This window comes from Ammospiza nelsoni, chromosome Z (assembly GCF_027579445.1).
Source record: "Ammospiza nelsoni isolate bAmmNel1 chromosome Z, bAmmNel1.pri, whole genome shotgun sequence".
NCBI lineage: Eukaryota > Metazoa > Chordata > Aves > Passeriformes > Passerellidae > Ammospiza > Ammospiza nelsoni.
The window spans coordinates 60,479,261-60,488,923 of record NC_080669.1 but is presented as its reverse complement, the minus strand read 5'-3'; the positions used below and the strand labels follow the sequence as shown (position 1 = coordinate 60,488,923).

Below are 9,663 nucleotides of genomic sequence, written 5' to 3'. Positions count from 1 at the left end.
TCCATGAAAATCTGCTTTACTAACTGATTTACCTGAGCCTGAGTACTTATTTTTACCAAATACTCAGTCCTAGAACTACCACAAAAGAGTCAATTGCTGGATTCATATCACAGGGGAAAAGACAATTGCTCTAAACATTTGTTATGTCCAGGATAACCTAGCCTATTGTCTTGTTAGTAGTGATAAAAATGACAGAACAGGTAGGAAAACACTGGCAAATCAGCTTCAAATGCAGTGCACCAGATGAAGAGACCTTTGATACAGAGTGGTTACAAAAAATTTCTGAAAACAAAAAATTCTTACAGGTTTAACAAAATTTTTAGTGTGCCGGTATTTTAGTGGGTTTTGTAGTTTATCATACTCAGCAAGTGAGGCTACCAACAGAAGCCGAGAGGAACTTGCAAATTCCCTGCACAAATCAGCTGAATAGGGAAATATAGTGACAAACAAAGTCAGTAACAACAAATAAAAAGGAGAAAAAAATTATACTAAGAGTCCCAAAATGTTTCCCATTAATATTATAACTTTTGAAGGAAATTGACATGTCATTATAGTCCAGTGAAGGGCTTCATTCAACGAAAAAGTGTTGCCAGAAAAGGAAGGGAATGAGCCATTGAGAGAAGAGTTTAATAAGATTAAGCCATTCTTCGGCTCTCCAGAATATCTGAAAAGCTGCTAATTGACATTAACACTCTTTCAAAGATAGAGTCAGCCTCATGCTTCTGGAGGCAAGCTCACCACCTTACAGGTGACTTCACACTAACTCACTGCCAGCTCCACACCCTTTCTCTAATTCAGCTGGTACAGACAAAAGACAAGGTGGGCTGTTGGCAGATCGCTGCTAGGCTCCTGTAAGCCCAGCAGTAACGCAGTAACCTGGCGTTACTGTCCTGGCCGTACTGCTCGCCACTCTCGGCATTACACTGACCTCTGCTGGGCTGCAGGAAAGCGAGCTGCCGAGAATTAACGCGGATAAAAATCCAAGCAAATCATACCCTGCAACTTCGGTGGGAGTTCAGCAAGGGCATGCAGAAAGTCTGATTTTGCCTCAAGACAGCCCAATAGGAACACGCTAATGCCCTGCTGCTCAAAAATCATTTTAGAGATATTTCAGTTTTTACAATGATGCTCCCTCCAAATAGTCTACTGTGTTGTGTTAGGATTTCCTGTAACACCACTAAAATATTGTGCACATGGTGCCCCCTTAATCTTTATGAAGAAAAGGAAGCAAATAGGTGGATCTGCAAACTTTCTCTGCAACATACATCTCAAACTGAAGTGCATATGTTTAACCTTTCTTGACTCTTCTCAGGCTATATTGAACTATTTTAATTAATTTTATTATCTTCTACTGCACATTTTAGTGTGCCTGAAGGCAAATTGCATGTTTTTGGGACTCTGACCATTTCAGTGACCGGTTTTGTGGCATGCTGCCACAAATACCAGCACTGACAAAACTCATGGAGCAGTTAATTGATGTTGGGAACTGAAATGAGGCCACAAGGCAGGAAGGGCAGGAACTGGTTTTCTTGCTGAAGAAAGCACAACGGGGAATTTAAGCCTTACAAGTTAGTGTTGGAGTTCACTCAGGAAAACTAAGGACACACCCAGACAGAGTGGAACAAAACACTGTTTATTGCAGATTCAGATTTTGACTGCTTATTAGCATTCACAGGAAATCAATGACTACTGAAAAGGATGAGGAGCCAGAACTGTGCTTACTCCACTTGTAGAGTAAGACTGAATATTCACTCTCCCTTGCACATAGTAATAAATTTATAAAAGACTTAGTTTGACATTATATTTCCTGGGGCATGGTGGTGCAGGGAGCCCCCTTCTGACTATGTCAGTTGCCAGCTGTTGAATTCTACTTTGAAAATAAGTAAGAGTGAATGAAGAGATCATTTATGATATGCAGTACTTTTTAAAACTGAAGTTAATGTCATTTAAAGCCTAATGGGCTCTTTCAGTACTAACTTGTCAGAAATATTCTCAGGTCTGACAAAACACATCAGTAATAAGAATAGGCCTTTTGTGCATGCTCAGGAAGTGCTTAAGAATATTTTAACAGAAAGGAAAGATAGCTTATGTAGCTGTTAACAGCAGACTCACTTAAGTGCTGGGTTTGAAGCAGCTCAGCAGATCTTGAAAACACAAATGCTGTCCACATGTACTCAGAGACACAGGTACCTTGCTGCTGGAAGTCCGCAATGCCATTTGCAAGTTGGTTAAACAGATGGAAAAGAAATTTGTGCAAAAGAATGAATACACTAGAAAATGTAGTCATTATCATTGCTTCCTCCCATGCTTTCTCCATTTGGCAGGATGACAAGTAGTGCACACAGCACTTTCAGCCAGCCAAATGATGACTTTTCAGAAAACCTTCAAGAAATTAATATTCTTTAACCCTTTTATAATTTGGCTTCAAAAGTATTGCCAATTGACACTGAAACAATTCCAGTGATTAAATAATCAATCACATGCTTAGGAAACAAAAGAGAAAGTAGTACCTTAGCATTAACTTCAAAGACAAAAACCTGAGTGTCTCATGCCTTTCACTAGGTAGATTCAGCTTTTCTTTCTTAATCACTGTAGGGTCAAAGTTGTTGTCTTGTGCCTTGTGGCTGTGTTGACAAATTGGAATACATCAACCACTGCATCATACTGGACAGTGGTTTAACTCAAATTCATCATAAGAGGCCACAAAGCTACAATGGGGCTTTGTACTAGAGCAGATATTCAAGCTGCTAACCATGCAAAATGTACAATAAATAATCTGAACAACAGGGCCAACTGCTGGGACAGAAGTGTCCTGACCTGGCAAAGCAGGACTCATGCTTTAACCTTCTGTTAAACCTCCCACATATTTAAATGTGGTTTCTGTTTCCACCTCAAGAGGTTTTTCTTATCTACTAGGTAACTAAGAATTATTGTTAGTTATGTCTTCTATCTTGCATGTCCTGGGTTTGGGGGAATACTTGTAACAAATAAAATGATCACAGACTCAGAGATTAGGAATTCAGATTCACTGTGATCATCTAGAAGATAAGCACATTAAGTCATTCCAATTTGAATTATGTTGCCACTTTCCAGAAAATTCTAACCCTAAAAGGACTAAATGAATCAGTTTGAAAAAGTAAATAAATCCAGCTGTGCAGTATCATCTCCTGTCTTTTGTAAATTGTGCCACTGATTATTTTTACTGTCTTTAAAGTTGTTCAGTAAGAAAAGAAAAACAGGATGTGTGATCAATGTCCCTAACCTGCTTATGATCTGAAAAGCTTTGATCACTGTTTGATCACTGTTAAAACTTTAAAGCAGCCTTTTGATACTTAAAGGGAGCTTGTAAGAAAGATATAGACAGGCTTTTCACCACTGCCTGTAGTGACAGAACAATGAACAATGGTCAGAAACTAAAAGAGGAGAAATTTAGACATTAGAATTGGACATAAGGAACAAATTTTACTCTGAGGATAGAGTCAGATTGCCCAGGGAAGCTGTTGATGTCCCCATTACTGGAAGTCTTCAAAGCCAGGGTGGTGGGGTGTCGCTGTGCAGCCCAGTCTATGAAAGATGCCCTTGCCAATGCCACAGAGTTTGGACTAGCAGGTCCCTTCCAACCCAGACCATTCTGTGACTCTGTGACTCAGTAACAACTTCTGGGTTCACCTGAAGTGACTATATCGTTCATACAGTCAGTTAGTGTTCTGTAGATGGAACACTTAGCTAATCAAGTTCTCCTGTATCCCCAGGCCAAAATAATAAATGTCACAGACATTTAGAGCTTTTTCCTCACTATACTGTTTACTTAGATAATCAAAACCTACTTATATCGGACTTAAACTTCTGTCCAGGCAGCTGTCCCTGAGCAGCAAATCAACACTTGACTGTATCAACAGCACAGAGTAACAGATCTCCACTGATTTAATAGCTTGACTGTCGCCTGCAGTCTCATCTGTGTCCCTCCAAGACCACTACTTGTGAATTATATGTATCACTTTACTCAAAGTGCCGACCTTTATGCATGCATAAGTTTGGCCTGAGGCAATGCCTAAGAAAATTGTGCATCTTCCTCATGTGCAAAACAGAACTCAAATGACAAGCCAAAGCTATTAGAGGTCAATCTGTTTCAAATTAATGTTAATGTTACTTTAGTTTGAACTATAAACAGAGCACTAATAAACGCTTAGACATGTCTAAGCATAAGGACGCAAAAGCTAATTTCTGTAAAGCAAACTAATGTTGCACCCCTGCAAGTATGAAGGCTTTCCCAGAAGCTCTAAGTGATGACATCTGCTTGCCCCTTAACTTTTCCTTTTATTTATCTTTATTCCTCCTAACTGTCTTGGCTGAATGAATCATGTCTCTTTGCCTGGGCATTAGGCAGCCTTCTCGTAACCTCCTGTTATTTAGCTAAGGCATACACACACCTGCAGAACACACTTCAGGCTGTCCTGCAGAAGTGACTTGGCAACTCTGCCTTTTGGACACTGTGTAAGTGCTTCCTCTGATATTCCCAGGTAAGGAGGAGCCAAAAGAAGCAAGCAAACCACAGCAGCGCCAAGAAGCAGAGCAGGGTGGATTCCAGCAAAGAACATGAAACCCCATCGAGTGCAAGAAAATGCTGACCACTCCACAAGCAAAGAAGCAGGCACACAGACGTGAACTGCACAGAGATTCCAACTTGTGTCTTAGATCTTGTGTTTCACCCACAGAAAGTTGTGAACAGTGGGATTTATAAGTGTGGGAATCAGTAGCATTGTAGAATTTTTTGTTAGATGATAGCTTAATCCATCAGAGCAAGGCAGGTAGGAGAGCTGTACAGGTTTCCCTATAGCTGGCACCAGCCTCATCCTGCTCTGTCCTGGACACGCTGCCAGTTTATCCTCCTGGTGTACCTGCCTGCTCTGATTCCCCCTTCTCACAGGATTTCAAATATGTGAACACAAGGTCAGGAAATGTGGAAAATATGCACTCTGGCAGAGCTTTTGCCAGCATTCAAGCCTTAAATATCGAGGGCTGTCTCAACTTGCAGTGTGCACCAAGACCGGTTCCTCTCTCCACGTGCCCCGGGCAGAGCAAACAGCAGGACACTCCTGGGATGGACAAGGCACATTTTGGCTCTCTGAACAGACTAATAAGAGCTAAGTTTAGGAAAGAAACATTGCTTATTCTGCAAGGGAGCAAAGTGGAGGTTTCCACCAGTCAAGCACACAGAAGGGTAAAAGGTCACAGCTTTCACACAGCAAAACATCCGCGGCCCACCTAATGCATGTTTATTTCTGTGATGTAACCTTGTGCAATTCTTCAAACACAGCCCTTTTCTTTATTAAGCAACTTCTACTGTATGTCATCTGAGGGCACTGGTTATGTTTACAAAAGGCGAGGGGAGTTCAGCCTGCGGACAGACAATTTTACCTGAAAGCATCGCAACCATGAGCGAGCCGTGCACGGGATGGGGTGTTACGTGCAGTCACCTCACCGTGATCTGCCCCCGTAAAGACAAAGGGAACCCCGGGAACTTGCCCGCCGGGAGGGCATAGGGAATACAGGGAGCCCCCACAAAGGCCCCAGGAACACCGGGAGCCGCCACAAGGAACAGGAAGCACTAGCAACTTCCCCTCAACAGCCCCCACACGCCTCGGTGGGCGCGGCACTGCGCATGCGCAGGCAGAAGGATGCGACATCGCCTCCCTCTCGGAGGCGCCTCCATCGCCGCGGTAAGACAGTGGGGAGAGCCGATGCTGGTCTGAACCCCGGCGCCTTTCCAGGGCTGTGTCGCCTGCTCAGAACTCCTTCTCCGGGGATGGCCGAATGTGTAGCCTCGCGTCTGCGGCAGAGGCAGTACGCGGCCGCTGCGCTGCGGGAAGAGGTGGAGGCGGCGCACGGCGTGCCCCCTCCTTTTCGGGAGGGATGGTTCGCCCCGCGTGAGGTACGCCGGGAGCGACCCGGCGTCCGCGGCTGCTGAGGGAGCTGCGGTGTGAGGGTGTTGTTATTGGTGCTGCTTGTCTTCGAAATCGGGCACTTACCTCTAGTACGTCCTTTTAGACTCCTTGTACTGTTCGTGTGTCTCTGTCGTCTTCAAAGTATGTCTTCTCCCTTTTTTTTTTCCCAAATGAAAGCAATGGAAGTTGGTCAGTGGCCGGAGCGTGCACCACCATGACGAAAAGGTGTTCCAGGATCATGGTATTCTTGGCTTTTCCTATTAAGTGTTTGCTCTGTATATAATATTACTTAATTGCGAATTTTGAAATATTTTTCAGCTGATTAATTTCTCTTTTTCATAAACTGTGAATTTAATTTTAGGAGTAAAGAGTTCCCATATGTAAGTTTTGGCCTTTGTGTTGCCCATTGATTCCTGTTCCGGATGGATGTGGTGTCAGAAAAGGCAAAGAGGAATTCTTGCTCAAACTGGTTTAGGGAGCTAGTTATGTACCTTCCTCCTTTCTGTTTTTGCAAGGACAAAAAACCCTAAACAACATGTAGGAATAGTATGGTTGAGTAGCCATGTAGTAGATTTTATTCTGCAGTCTTTTAAAGTGGAGAATCTGACAGTTATTAAAAGAGGAAAAGCTAAAATTATAATGGCCACTTTTAGCATTGTTTAGCTCTCGTGTCTGTCATTACATTTGCAAGTAATTAGTACATAACTTTCCAGGCTTCTAGCAGTGGCTTCTAGATTTTCTACTGTAAAAAGACATTTACACCTTAATACTCATGCACAGAAAAGATTAAATCTTCTTAAAGAGGAAAAATTGTGTTTTGTTTCTGTACGTTTGTGGGTGTATTATTCAGTATTGAATAATATGTTGTGTATTCTATTGCTGGGCTTTCCTTGATGCCGTTTTGAAAGCATAAAGCGTAAAGTGTTCTTGGATACTGTCAAATTCCTGACAGAACGTTTAATGCTAGGAATGCTTCTTGCAGGTTCCTGGTGTGTTTTGCTGGAAGTTTGGGATCTCTCTGTGTGGTGAAGGCCTCTGAGCTTGAGAAAGGCATGTGGGAAGAAGCTGCCAAGTGCTGATTGCAGAGCTGTGAGTAGCAATAATTCCTTGTGCAACTCTGTCCTGTATCTTGCTGTTAAAATGAAGCAGGCTTTCTGCTGAGAAGGAGGCACAATGACTTTAGAGCAGAAATCAGAACTGAAACAGTGAGAGTGAGATCTGCCTGATGGCTATATTCTTATCAAAAAGAGCAAAGTGGAAGGTACAGAATAAAAATTTTGGTGTGGGTGGCTTTGTTAAATCAGTGTGTGGCTGCCAGTGTGTTCAAGACAAGGACTTGCTTTCTCATGTTTGCTTTTAGGGGTGTGATATTGTGGAGCATTTCAGAACGTAAAGGTTGAAAATGTTAAAAAGACTGGCAAAATATGAAAGGAAGTTTTGAATATGCCAGATACTGCTTCACTGTAAAGTCTTGGAAAAGCCAACATTACTGAAAAGCTGAGTAGCGCAAGTCAACCCAAATTTCATTAGTACAGACAAGGTATTAATAAAAATCACATGCACTATCAAGTCTTTTTTTTTGTGTAACCGACATACCCAAGGGTGTGACGTGTAATCCAAGTCTCTGAAGCCAGGAACTTATAGGTCAATACTGGAAATCTGGTGTAAAAATGATCCTGTACTACATCACTGTAGATTTTGTTTGGGTTGGGTTTTTTTCAGGAGAAAATACAACTGATCTTCAGTGAAGTGATGAAACTCCTCCAGGGTGGCCATAATGCTCTTGAAAGTAATAACATCTGAAAGTTTCATCAACGAAATGTGAGAATCTGCTTGAGCAACACAGATGCAATGAATCCTTTACCCCTACTGCTGGTAGGAAGTGAGCCTGTGAAATCCATCCACACCTGCTGCACCCCAGGCACTGTGGGTAAGGTGGGCACTCTGTGTATGAATCTCTCTCTGGGAAGAGAAAAGTTTGTGTAATCCATTAGTAGTAAAGTGTCCAGTAACAGGGCTGATGCTTGTTTTCCAACATAAAATTATTAAATCGTGTATTATTGGCTTACTGTTCCCAGAGTGTTTTCTAATGCATAGTCATGTGCACAAGTTAGTACTGCAGAAATTTCTGTTGATTCCCACTAGCCAGAAAGTGTTATTACTGCCACCAGTCTGTAGTTATCATCTGAATTCTTGCTTCGGTGGGCAACAAAACCTCTCTTACAGACAGGCTTCCTAAAAATTAGATGTGTAAATTTTACCTTTTTGCCCACAGGATGAGGGCATCATCTTTGTAATACTGTATTAATGTTGGGGATTTAGAGGATGTTACTGGAAAGAGCTGTGTGCTACATGTGTCTCACATTGTGTGTTTATTTTTTCCTTAGGAAGAATTGCTAGAACTAGCCTGAGAGCAATGCCCCTCTATTGAAACACTCCTGCCTAAGAAACAAAAAAAACTGTTTAAAAGATGGACTACTAAGCCTCCATGTAATAATACAAAGTGCATTTAACTGCATTGTGTCAGTGTCTGGTAATGTTTATATAGACAAAAAAATAAAGATTTATGTTTCTCTTCTCAGAATTTCTGTCTTTCCCAAGCTTTAGTGCTTGTGTTTCAGAGTTCAGACTTCTTTGTGTTATTGTTGGGATACCAGCAATCTCTGTATGAAACAAAGCCTAGGAGTGAGTTGGGATGTGATGATTTAAACCATGGTCTCCTGCAGTATTTGGAGATAGGGTTGGCTGAGATTTGTATTGTGAGCAAAAATAGAAATTTAAAAAGTAAAAATTCAGCAAACCTGGGTTTAAAAATAGCAGGAAAGGTGTTTATCCAGCATGGAGAATGACAAGCTTCGTTTATTATCACCGTGACCAGCTACATCATGTGGTACTTCAGCATAACTTGGAGTGAAATACTCTTGAGGTAATTGGGATTGCTGCTTATTTTTCTAGGAAGACTTAACATGGTTTATCAGAAGAACAAATGCTTAAATTGTGTATCTTGCACTGTGATTTTTCAGTACTGAATGTAAGCATGTTACTAATTCTAAGTGCAAGGTTGTTTTTGGTTTGTCAGAGAGAAGGAGGTTTAGACAAGAGTAATTAATTTTTAAGAGATCCAGCTTGTAATTATGGGATGTACTTGAAAGTTTAGGGTTTTTATTAGGGATTACATTCCCTGAAGATACCATCTGTTCAGGAGTTCTGCTCATGGGCCTTTGTTCTTGAAGTGTAAGACCAAGAGGAGTAGCATTTTAAAACTTTAAAAAAAAAATCTCATGAGCAACAGCTAGTGATAGGATTTGATGATTGGTACATAACCCCAGGGTTAGATACTTGATTGGTATCAACCTCAGGGTAGGCTTCCTTTCAACTAAAAAAGATGTAGAACCTCAATCTTTAATATGTAATACAGGAGTTATAGTGGCATAGAACAAGGTAAAAGTGAGCTACATGAAGTAATAGGTGCTTTCAGGGGTCACAGATTACTTAAATAATAATGCTGGTAAATGTGAAGTACGATGTTAAACATTAGAACTGCCTTTTACTTTGTATGACTGGCTAACTGAATTGCACCCTTAAAAAAAAAATCAACGATCAGTATAAATCAGTATAAGAATCTGTTCAGCAATATAAACTGAAGAGAAAGGATAAGGTGTTCATATTCTGGAACAACCTACTACATGCACTGAAGCCCTACTTTGCAGGAACTGGG

General features: G+C 41.3%; 1 long non-coding RNA gene and 1 other non-coding gene across 3 annotated transcripts; both read left to right on the top strand.

The window, feature by feature from the left end:
• The first annotated feature begins 5,873 nt into the window (after positions 1-5,873).
• On the top strand, positions 5,874-8,529 carry LOC132086853 (uncharacterized). Of its 2 annotated transcripts, none has more exons than XR_009420447.1 (4): positions 5,874-6,034; positions 6,928-7,034; positions 7,668-7,875; positions 8,333-8,529. It is a non-coding gene; the product is annotated as an uncharacterized LOC132086853 (long non-coding RNA). The 2 variants fall into 2 exon arrangements; XR_009420446.1 differs by having other exon boundaries at positions 7,668-7,880.
• Positions 6,335-6,467, top strand: LOC132087147 (small nucleolar RNA SNORA13). The gene has a single exon (XR_009420461.1). It is a non-coding gene; the product is annotated as a small nucleolar RNA SNORA13 (small nucleolar RNA).
• Positions 8,530-9,663: the final 1,134 nt, after the last annotated feature.